Genomic DNA, 12,399 nt, shown 5'->3' on the forward strand with positions numbered 1-12,399 from the left:
TCCAATGGGCAGCAAAGTTGCTGGGTTTAGAGTTCTGACAACCTCAATGTGGATACATGGGTTTTCACATAATATGCTCTGATATTTGACCATTCTTTCATTAGTCAACCAATAGTGTCCTAACAATGTCAAAATTGAATGAGGAACTCTGACAACCAGTTCTTGTCCCATGGCCAGTTTATCAGCTTCCAACACCAGAAGAGCTGTGGCTGCAATGACCCATAAATAAGATGGCCAGCCCTGGGCTACAGAGTTCAGCTGCTTGGACAAATAGGCCACTGGACAGTGCCATGTCCCCAGCATCTGAGTCAAAACTCCCATAGCCACTCCAGACCAATCATGGACATACAGAAAGAAAGGCTTTGTGAGGTCAGGGAGCCTTAATCTAGGTGCACTGGTGAGTGCTTGTTTAATGTCCTCAAAGGCCTTTTGCTTAGTTGTCCCCCATATTAGAGGATCTCATTCCCCGACCCCTTGCGACTTCATAGAGGAGCTTTGCCATAACTGAAAATTGGGGATCCATATATGGCTGAATCCAGTAGCCCCCAAGAATTCTCTAGTCTGATGGCAGGTTGAAGGGACTGGAATTGAGCAGAGCTCCTGCTTCTTTTGAGGCCCAGTGGCTATTGTTTGTTCTGTTGATGAGTCAGATGGTAACCAAGGTATTTGACATTTTTCTTGATAGATATGGGCTTTTAAGTCAGAGTCCAGTGCTGTCCCAAGGATGGTGTCCTCAAGCCCCTGGGAGGAACTGTCATTTAGGGAAGGGGAGCAAACATAGATCCTCTGGCGCTTCAAGATGCAGAAAATTGTTTGTTATCTCCCAGTGCAGGATCTTGGTTGCTAGGATTCTCCAACTCTTAAATCTAATGTAAATCTTAGCAGAGACTGATGACCTGGGACATCATTTGTGTAAAAGGCACCAATGTAAATCTCCCATGGGCCATCTGCCAAGGTTGGAGGGCAGCGGTGTGGTCCCATGCAGGTCCTGGTGTGGCAACCACATTGTGCCCACCTAGGTTTTGCTCTTTGACTATGTGGCTTTCTCCTCTTGCCAGGTGGGAGCCTGCTCTAATTGTATATAGTAGCTGTCCTACTTGTGTTTTTGTGCAGTAAGCCTTGGTGCATGGGGCTCTGTGGCCCTTCCTGCTGGTGGCTCACAGTGTGTGGCTTGGAGCCAGGGTGGCATGTCCTTTTGGAGTGAGCACCTGATGGCCCACTATTGGCTGTTAACATGAATATATTCCTGGTTCATTTGGGGGCTTGCAGCAGCTGAGCCCTCCTGAGGTGCTGGGTCCCATGCATCAGATGCAGCTGTGTGTGTCTATGGGACCCCTGCCATATTCGTCAATCACAGACTTCTGAGCAAGTGGGAAGAAACTGAAAGGAGGGGTTGGGACCAAAGTCTTGGGGGAAAACATTCGCTCCTTCTCTGTTCAAGTCTTAGCTTTTGAGCATGGCAGTGGGTGCTGCCCTATGGGGCCATTGGAGGCTTCCCCTTTTGTCTGGCCACGCTTTTTTTTTTTCTTGTAAACATTTGGACCATTGGCTTTGAACTAGTGAGACCCCGATTTGAGTGACCTCTGGGTTTGTAAGGAGATCCATCCTCCTCTTTATCTTTCTGGTCTGCCTGTCTTTGAATCTCTGGATATTTATTGATGAAAACTGTGGTGGCCACCTTAATCAGCTCTCTGGCATACTTCTCAGTATGCTGTCTAGGTTTGTAATTTTTGGCAAATGTCACTCTGAGTCTGTCCTACAAAGGCTGCTTTGATCACCTGTTGCTTGCACCTGCGCATTTCTTCACTGATAAATTTGCACTGCATGGGGTAAAAATGGGAGTTCATAACCCACTTGAATCAAATGTATGAAAGATGATATGTCATGAGCTTTGTAATGTTTTGAACAACCAATAAAAATAAATAAATAAATAAATAAATTTGCACTGCAGCTTCAATGTTTGTATGGTGCCCCTCCTCCCCCGGGCATCTCTGGACAGGGAGAGGGGCAGCAGCGGTGGTGGCCTGGACATTCAGCTCTGAGTCAGTTGGGCACATCTCTTTCGATTATTGCTGCCAGTTTCATGGGGCAGAGGGGCCTTAGGCAGATGTGGGGCCAAGAGAAATGTTCAGGGCTATCAGGGGTGTGAGAGGGAGATGCTGGAGCAGCAGGAGGCTTATTTTGGCTCTGTCTGCAGATGCGCTCCGCTTAGGCTAGGGCTTAGGGCTGGGTCTGATTCCTTCTAACTCTTGGGCACAGACGGTGTATTCTGTTCTCTTTTATTTATTTATTTATTTATTCATTTTAGACTTTTTCTGAGGGCTTCTTGACATCTCTTTATCTTTAGCCCTTCTTCTTTGTTGGGGCCCCATCCTAGGTCTGGATAATGGGCTGCATCAGATCAGTCATGGCCCAGGGTTTCTCCAGGTAGGAGGGAGTAGGATTTTTCCAGCTTATGAGCTCAGTGGTGGAGAAAGGCTGGCACACAAAACTGCCCTGTCTTCCTCAGGAGTTTCCCTCTGATCAATATGGGCAGGTCCTTTAGTCCCTTGCAGGGGCATCTGGAGAGTACCCTGGCAAAATGCCAGGGGCCATCCTGACTTGTTTACAGACTCTAACAGTTCTTATCTGAGTTGTGGCTCTAATCTTGGGACAAATCTCCCACCTTAATCTTGGGAGGTGAAAGAGTCTTTGGTCCTAGGAAGCCTTTGGCTCTGAGGACATCACAGAGGAAGAAATAGCCAGTATTGGGGGGCCATCATTTGTTGCCTCTGAGGACAAGGGGGCTAGGGGACAGTCTATTGTCCCAGTGGTCTTGGCAAAATTGGGTAGAGTGGCACATAAGGTCTTGGGTCCTCTTCTGGCTCACGGGGGTGGGGGTGGGGGGATGGGGGGGTGGGGGGGTGGGGACTGTTTCCTTTCCTGTTTTCCTAGTCAGGTTTTCTATTTAGCTGCTTTCCGCTGGGTCTTAGAGACCACTATGCTCCTGGCTAACATCAGCTTGGACTGTCCATCTAGACAAGCTCTCAACCAAGGGGGCTGTTTCTGTACTATCTCTTGCCAGCAATCAATATAAGAGAATTGGTTCAGGGTTCCAACAACAATCAAAAGGACCTCAGCAGTGACTCTCTCATCTAAAGATCCTTCTGGTGGTCAGCCCACATCTTGGGTGAGCTACTCTAATTCACAGAGTATGCAACCTTTGTGGAGTGAGTCTCACCCCACAGTTACCAGGAAAAACCTTCCTAAATGTCTCTTATGCACATTTCAGAAGGCTCAGTTTCCTTAGTGTGCCTCCCATGTTCCACCCTGCATCTGTGTCGCACACTTAGAACAAAACACACTTAGGACAAGACACGCTTCGTCCATCCCCAGCAGCTCCCCTTGCGGGGACTTAGGGCCCTCTTAGCCTTGCAGGTCGGTATCAGCCCCCTGACCTGGAGCTTTCATTTAGACGTTGGTTGGTGAAATTCTGCCATAGACTGTATGAGGTGCCATGGAACCACACTCGCTTTGGCCCTCGGGTTGGGTCAGAACCCTTCCCTTTGTCCATCTCATTCACACACTTTCACATAGACATGGCCTGAACAAAATTTATATACCGCCCAAATTCCAACAATTCCAAACCAAACAAAAAGGGAGTAATGGTTTCTCCTCTGCTCTCTGACCCTGAACAGAGACTACTCTGGCTACTCCCTGGGTCCCTTTCAGTTCCAACCACTTTGGAGTTTACTCGGGACCCAATAGAGGTTGATAAAGCCTAAAAGGGGAAGTCAGGTGGGCTTCAAAACCAAATGGACCCGGGTCCTCCCTGTTCAGATAGACGGTGCTTCAAAACCCTAATTCTGGTTCCTGCTGCCTGTGGGTTCCATTGTGCTCCCGGGTGGCAGCCCCAGGGCGCTGGGTGAGTCAATCCTCCTTCAGGCCAAGAGTGGCCTCGGTGTGCCAAGAGGACCACTGTCCCACATCGCCCCAGGGAAGCCAGTCCCCGGAGACAAGAGAGGCAGAATAGCCTTCCTTACCTCCTCTGTCCCATCTGGGTCGCCAAAAATGTAGTAGGGACAAACGAGGCAAGGCACCGAAGATAGCAGGAAACAGTTTTATTTGGCTGCAGCCAGGTTCAGAGGGTACAGCCTTTGCTGTAATCAATCAATCCTCTGAACCCCGAGTTCAGGGAGTTTCAGAGTTTTATACCCAGCATGTAAGGGGAGGGGCTCAGAAGTTCACAGTCTGCAGAAGTTCACATAAAAGCAGCTTTTTCTTTCAGTGATCTGGGCAAGTTAACTCTTCAAGGACAACACCTGAGAAGGGCAGAGCTTCTTCTCCCCTTTCTTTCCTCTTGCTACCAGATGTTACCATGGAGCCTATTTAACTTATCTTACAAATGTAGATAGCTCTGTAGATAGCTCAAGGCCAGAGGCCTTGTTTGCACATTTCTTCAAAGTACTATACTGGATACGTTTGTGAAAAACTAGTAAGGGGGTGTCCAGCACCTGGAGGGCTGGTATCTTCTCGGTCAGTGGCCAAGTAAACAGGGCGACACGAAAATAGGAAGTTTATCTACATTGGATTCTTTTTTTTTTTTAAAGAGAGAATTTTCTAAAATTTATTTTTTAGTTTTCGGCAGACACAACATCTTTTGTTTGTATGTGGTGCTAAGGATCGAACCTGGGCCGCACGCATGCCAGGAGAGCTTGCTACCGCTTGAGCCACATCCCCAGCCCTACATTGGACTCTTTTGCAGAGACTCTTTGCTGACAGTCCTAAAATCAGCCATGGTGAAGAGGGCTTTTCTGTGGAGAAAGGGGGTGCCACTTCACTGGAATCATAGTCCTGCACCACTGTACCCAACCATGCTTTTCCTTTCTATCTAATCTCCAGATAGTACCCTCTGCCTGTTCTTCAGCTTCTTCCAGATCTCTGGGCTTCCTTTTTTTTTTTTTTTTTCTTAATTCAATATCCCAACAGGTACTGTTTCTCTGTTGACACTCCTTGTCTACCTACCCCCTCTGGCAAATATGAATGATAAGCAAACCTGTAAATTTCAACACAAAGAGTTCTATTAGGGTTCTGAAGTCTTCAAGTTTAGTAAAGAACAAGAAGGAGAAAGTCCTTGGTGCCCAGTCTAAAGCTGTTACTTTATTCACAGTGTGGACACTGTCAAGATCCCTGAAGATCCTGTGATCTAAATTAGAGCATTGCTCTCTGGATGCCTGTCTAAGGAGATCAGATCCCTTGGAATTAAAAAGCAGTGGAGAGAGGAAAGTCAGCCAAAGGGCACTGTTATGGTTTAGATATTAGGTGTCCCCCAGAAGCTCATGTATGAGACAATGCAAGAAGATTTAGAGATGAAATGATTGGGTTATAAGAACCTTAACCTAGGGCTGGGGATGTGGCTCAAGCGGTTGCGCGCTCGCCTGGCACACGTGCGGCCCGGGTTCAATCCTCAGCACCACATACAAATAAAATAAAGATATTGTGTCCACCGAAAGCTAAAAAATAAGTAAATATTAAAAAAAAAAAAAGAACCTTAACCTAGTTAGTGCATTAACCCACTGAAAGGAATTAACTGGGTGGCAACTGAAGGCAGGTAGGGTGTGGAGGTGAGTCATTGGGAGCATGCCTTGGGGTATGTGTTTTGTCCCTATGAGTGCAGTAGGCTCCCTATCTCTTTCTCTATCTCTGTCTCTGCTTCCTGTGGTCACGTCCTAAGCCATTTTCCTTCTTTCATCATGATTCCAGCCTCACCTCGAGTTCCCAAGAATGAAGTTGTCATCTATGGACTAAGATCTCTGAAGCTGTGAGCCCCCAGATAAACTTTCCCTACTCTAATTGTTTTTGTCAGGTCTTTTGGTCACAGCAGCGAAAAATTTGACTAAAACAAGCATAGCAACGGAATACCAGCATTTCTGGCTCTGAGGGTGACTTTCCATCTGAGCTGGGTGAATTGACTCCCTGATCTTCAGTTGTCTGGGAAACAAGCAAAGGATTTCAGTCTTATGGATGTAATTTGATGTTTGTAAACATGTTTTCTTTTAAATATTTTTCAATGATTGTCACCAAAAGAAAAAAGGATTTGGCTCCAAGGATTCTTCTCTCAGAAGAGTTCTGTGGATATTCTAAGAACAAGCATATTATCTTTGATAAGCAAAATTATGGTCTGCCTAAGATATCCTCATCATAATCCCCAGAATTTATGAGTATATTAACTTATGTGGTAAAAGGTGCTATGCAGATGTGACTAAATTAATTTTCTTGAGATGGCATCTTGCTGATCCACAATCACGTTCCGTATACCTTGTCTCTTTCCTCCATGCTCTGCATCAAACCACGGGCACTCCCTGTAGAGTGGACCTCTTAAATATCTTTGCCCACTCCCCACCTCCCTATCTTAGCCCATTCCCCACCTCCCTGCCTCACTCATTGCCTGTAATATGGTAAGAAAGGCAGGAGAGTGGCATTCTGGAATTTAGGGACAAAGAGAACTTTAGGAAGGCAGAAAGAGTTAAACACTATAGTAAAGTAAGATGAGGAGTTGAAAATGGATGATTGGATTGAAGAGGTCCTTCCACACTACCAACATCCCTTCTCCCTATAGATCTGCCTTTGTAACCCTAGGACTGTCTGCTAGCTGGGCTGAGGGCCAAGTGCCAGAACCTTACTGAAAGTGGGTGTGTAAGGGAAGGGCGAAATCCAGATCCAGAATCAGGAGGTTCAGAAATAATAGGTTTAGGGTCATGGAAACTGGGAAGGAAAGATGGGGCTTTGGTAGCTCGGCGGGGAGAATGACAGGCTCTGGACTATATCAAAAGTAGGCCTAGAGCTTTCACTGTGAATCCTTAAAGACAGTGGTTTTCCTGATTGGGTGGGGGAGAAGTTAATTCTATAAAAAATACCCTAGACTGTCAAGGCAAATTCTAAGCTTCATCTTGATCTTTGAGAGGCCTTCTCTGTTTTCCTCTAGCCCCTGACTCCGGTTATTCTTGTAATTACCCATCTTTCTAGACCAATTTCACTCCTCAGAGGGCAAAATTTTCAGATTCCTATTTAAGAAACCCTGTTTTTTCATGCTATGAAATTTCTAAATGATTAAATCTCAATAAAAGTGGAAACAGATGAAAGATCAATACTTGTTTTTCCCTATAATAAAATAAATAATTTTCTCCCTACTTCTAAGTATCATTCCTTTCATTCTACCACTCTTGCCTGAAAAGTCAGGTTAACAATAAACTCTACCATTGAGTACTTGCTAGCTTTCCAGCCCGACTGATGAAAGCAAACAGCTGGAATATGAAGGGCTAAGTTAAGGTCTCAGGGCTTTTCTTGTTTGTTTGTTGTTTTTGCTGTTTGGAAAAGAGGCAGGGATTCTATGAGCCAGCTGAAATGGTGTGCAAACTTGTGTCTCCTGTGCATTTATGGGAGGAGAGTTCCTGGCTTTTGCCTGCTGCTCAGAGGGGTCTGTGACTTCAAGACTGAGTCAACTGGTGGCTAGTGTCGTGGGAGAACAGAATTTGAATTTCAAGGAGGAATTGGAAATGTAGGGAGTATATGACTATTCTGTAAATTCATTAAGACTTCCATGATTTCAATAATGTTCATTCTTTTTCATCAAAGGCCTTTAATGATTGTTAATAAACCATAACATTTTGTCAAGAAAAAAAAAAAGGTCAAAACAAGAAATTCAAATTATGGTCTTGGCACTTTGTGGTTTGACTTTGGAAGGATCGAATTAAGGATCTCTAAATGGAGAACATGTCATGGAGTTGACCATAGTTAAAAAAAAACTCCCCTCCCCACCCTGGACTCCCCCAGGGTCTCTGTGGCATCCCTGTTCCCACTCCCAGTGTTGTTAAACTGTGTCAGGCTCTGTGGTTGGGCATTTGAAAGGTCATTAAACCACGAATCATGGCAGCAGGACACAAGAATCAAACTCAGTCTAAGCATCAACATGAGAGTCATCTATGTAGATAAAGATGGACAGAATTACACCTCAAGTGTGGTAAGATGAGGAGCTACTCTCCGTTGAACATGATGGATTAAAAGCAGCTTTCCAAAACTCTGGCTTGGCACCTTCCCAAAGGGAGCCACATTCCACAAAAACCACACCACGCTTGCCACAGCATTTGTCCAGTGAACTCCATGAGTTTGGTGCTGTGAAATGAGGATTTCTTTGTACCCAGAGAGTACAAAATTATATTTCCCATTGTCTTTTTTTTATTCATGAAAGATAACATTGGAAAAGAAATGGTTTCTTTTTTTTTAAAAATTGCCTTTTAAACCCCTCCTTTCATCTCTGCTAATTAAAATGAGTGAAATTTTGCACATCATTTCAAAAAAATGCCTAATTTCACCCTCACAAATTCTGAGAACTTAGTATATATCCACTTCTGCTATCCAAGTCCTTCATTCAAATATTTCATTCCCTCTTCTTTTAAGGAAAGCTGCTGTATTAGTCAGCTTTCATCACTATAACAAATACTTGACACGGGACACTTTTGAAGAAAAAAGGTTTCTTTAGCTCACAGTTCTGGAAGCTAAAAATCCAACTACATAACACAGCTTTGAAGAGGGCTGCTCCTTAGCTGTATTACCTCATGATATAGGTAGCAATATTGGAAGCATGTGTTAGAACAAGTAAGTGATTACATCCTGAACCAGGAACAGAGAGAGAAACAGGTCCCACCATAACTTTTGAGGGCACTCTCCAATTGACCTAAGAACATTCTTAAAGTCCACAGCACCTACTATAGTGCCACCAATCATCAAAGGACCCTTAGAGGACACTCAAATCACACCCAAACCATAGCAGATAGTTGCTCTTCACTCTCAGGCAGATACCCCATCTCAACCAACCACCATCATTTCCAGCCTCCTGTTCTCCAGGGGATGTGCAATACAATAAGTAGTTTTACTTACCCGGTTCAGGTGTATTCCTTCACATTTTCCTGAATTAAATGTAAGTGGCTCTTCTTTGCTTCCTAGTGTTGAGGACCATCTACAAGTAGTCATATTGGAATGAATGACAATTGCTGATAATCACATCCCCAACATCCCCCACCCATAGTCAGGGGAGGGAAAGAAAAGGGAGAATTGACAGAGAGAAAGATGTGGATAAGATGGGCCAAGAAGACATGTATGTGCAGATACATGTTTCAAGCTGTCTTTTGCCAGCTCTAGAAATTATTAAATAAAAATGGACTCCAGAATTGTCAGTTTACTGTTCCCCAAGGAACGGAGAAGGATGTATTCACAATCTCTGTTTTCCAGTGTTTAATCCGTGACAGACTCTACCCTTTGCCCCAAGATACACCACCTTCCTTGATATCTCCTTCTCTGGTCTGAGGGCACTTGGGAAAAGAATGACAAACTGAGTTCATCCCACCCTGGTGTCAGTGGTCCCCATGTGCCTCTCACCATCTGCCATCAGTATGCTAGGCCTCATGCTGAGGATGTTTCAGGAGTTAGAGCTGGCTTACCCCCCCAGCACTGAAATTGTACAGACAGAATGCAAGGTGAGGATGATAAAAAACAGTGGCCGAAGCAGACTCAGGTTCTGTTTTAATACTCTCAGAACAATCCACATCTGGAACATAGGGACCATTCTGATCTTGGATGTCATTTAGGTTTGAGCTCCCTCATTGGAATTTCTCTGAGCACAGCCGATCCTCCTCTGCGGGCCTTCTCTGCGAGCGAGCCTTCGTAGTACTCTGTTGTGTTCAAAGAGAGCCAGGGAAAATGTTGCCATTTCCATGCTTGGCAGAGGATCCAAGTGACAGATGGCTGGTTGTACTGGATGAGCATTAAGATCCTCTCAGCCTGGTGATGATGTGATGCGTATGAGGGGGAGGTGCGTCCCTGACAGTTCCTCGGTGGTGATTTCCTTGGCTCACTTTGGGCTTCCTGTTGCTTCTTCTTTTCTTGAGTTTTTTCCTCAAATCTATCCACTTTCGACCTTCTCCATCAGTTCTTCAATTCACATTGCATTTGCAATGGTCTCCTAACTGATCCTATCTTGCTTTTCCATCCTCTTCCCAGCCTTCTCATGCATCTCCCCAAGATGTCAGTTCTGAGGCACATTTCAGATAATGCCACACCCAAGCCTAACACCCTGGTGGCCCCTGGGCAAGGGAATCAAGGTCCCTGTCCTCAACCCAGCACCTCTGTGAGCTATGAGGTGCACATGAGCCCTGTTGTTATTCACAACCCATGTTAAGATTCCAAGATCCTAGCTGGTTAAGGAAACAAAGTCCTGAACTCAGGGACACTCCACCACTGAGCCACATCCCCAGCCTTATTTTGTATTTTATTTTATTTATTTATTTTTTTTAAGAGAGAGTGAGAGAGAGAGAGAGAGAGAGAGAGAGAGAATTTTTTTTTTAATATTTATTTTTTTTAGTTCTCGGCGGACACAACATCTTTGTTGGTATGTGGTGCTGAGGATCGAACCCGGGCCGCACGCATGCCAGGCGAGCGCGCTACCACTTGAGCCACATCCCCAGCCCCCTTATTTTGTATTTTAGTTAGAGACAGGGTCTCACTGAACTGCTTAGCACCTCACCATTGCTGAGGCTGGCTGTATACTCGAGATTCTCCTGTCTCGGCCTCCTGAGCTGCTGGGCAAGTCCTGCCTTTTGCAATGCCTCCCTCTCTGAAATTCCTGGAAATGTCCAAGGTAGTTTTGAGGCAGAGACCAAAACAGAAGACAAAATGGTGGATAAACTCTCAGACCTTAATTCATAATCTGTAGCTAGAAATGTGCCTTTTCTTATCCTCCCTTTCTTAAACAAATCAACCAAAAACACCTGGTGCAGGGGCCCTGCTGCTGTCAAGAGTCTCTTCCATAAGAAAGAATCTCCTTAGAGGAATTAGCATAAAAATACCAGAAGCTTCCTGTCCAGCCACTCAAAGCAAGGCTGGGCTGTTCTTTTGCTCAGGAGCACTGACTCTCTCAATCAGGTCTGTCCCCTTCACCTGCACCTCTTCCATTTTTTGAACTTTTATGCTTTAATGTAAAACATTTGAAATACCAAAAATTACAAATAGAAGTGGTGTATTCATGGATGTATGAATACATTTTTAAAAAATGTAGTATTCAGGTGCATCATGGAATACTATTCAGCCCTAAAAAAGAATGAAATCTAGGTCTTGGGCATAGCTCAATGCATGAGGCCATGGGTTCCATTCCCCAGCACTGAGGGGGAAAAAAAAAAAGGAATAAATCCAAAATCCTGTCATTTTCAGCGGCATGAATGGAACTAGAGGACATTACACATTAAGTGAAATAAGTCAGATAAAGAAAGCCAGGTACCTCACACCCTCACTTATGCAGGGAGGCTATAAAGTTCGAGTAGGGCTGGGGTAAGGCATTTGCCTAGCCTGTGCGGTAATCCTGGATTCCATCCCCAGTCCTGCAAAACAAAACAGTTGACCTCCTCCAAGGAGAGCAGTGGTAGTTACCAGACGCCAGGAGGAGAAGGGTGCAGGTAGGATAGGGAGATGGGCAGCAGCATACAAGCAGGAGCCGGTGCACAGTGATGCAGGTCTGTAACTCTAAAGAAAGGACAAAATGAAGGACATAAAGAGAGAGGGAAGAGGTGGCTCAGCAGTAACACAGGTTTATTTGGGATAAAGCTGCAGAGGCAGAGTTCCACCGGGCCTGGGTCCTGTCCTCTGCTTAAGGGACATTTTATAGCGGAGTGAAGGGGCGGGGGAATTTTTGCAGCTTGCATGTTGCTAAGGGTGAGTTGTCAGGGGAAGGGTTCTCATGGTCACTGTCATTCTTTGTGGAGGTGACTGTTCCATGTTAAATAGGGTGTTTCTCAAGATTTCAGTCCCCTGTAACAATTCTCCTTACAGGGTGTTGTCTGGGGTATAAGTCAGGCTGACTGTTGTTATGGGTCAGAGTGACTGTGGGGTGACAGTAATTGTAAGGTGGAGGATATGTTTCAAAATGACGTTGCCTGAGTCAGGTTCTCTCTAACAATAATGTCTATGATCCCAGCCACTTGGGAGTCTGGGGAAGGAGGATTGCGAGTTTGAGGCCAGCCTAGCAATTAGCAAGGACTTAAGCAACTTAGTGAGACCCTGTCTCAACATAAACAATAAAAATAAAAAGGGCGGGGTGGAGCTCAATGGTAAAGTGCCACTGGGCTCAATCCCCAGTACCAAAAGAAAAAGAAAAAAAAAAAAAAAAGAAAATTGAAAAAAAAAAAGAATAAAAATAAATAACCCAAAGAGTTTGAAATCTCTTATCACAAAGAAATGCTAATTACCTCTATTTGACGATCATACATTTTATACATATATCAAATTATTACACTGTACTCCACATGTATAATTATTATGTATCAACAAAAACAAAAATTAAAAAGTGGTATAATTAAAACATATATAGTTAAT

The sequence above is a fragment of the Urocitellus parryii genome, chromosome 9 (genome assembly GCF_045843805.1).
Source record: "Urocitellus parryii isolate mUroPar1 chromosome 9, mUroPar1.hap1, whole genome shotgun sequence".
Classification (NCBI taxonomy): Eukaryota; Metazoa; Chordata; class Mammalia; order Rodentia; family Sciuridae; genus Urocitellus; species Urocitellus parryii.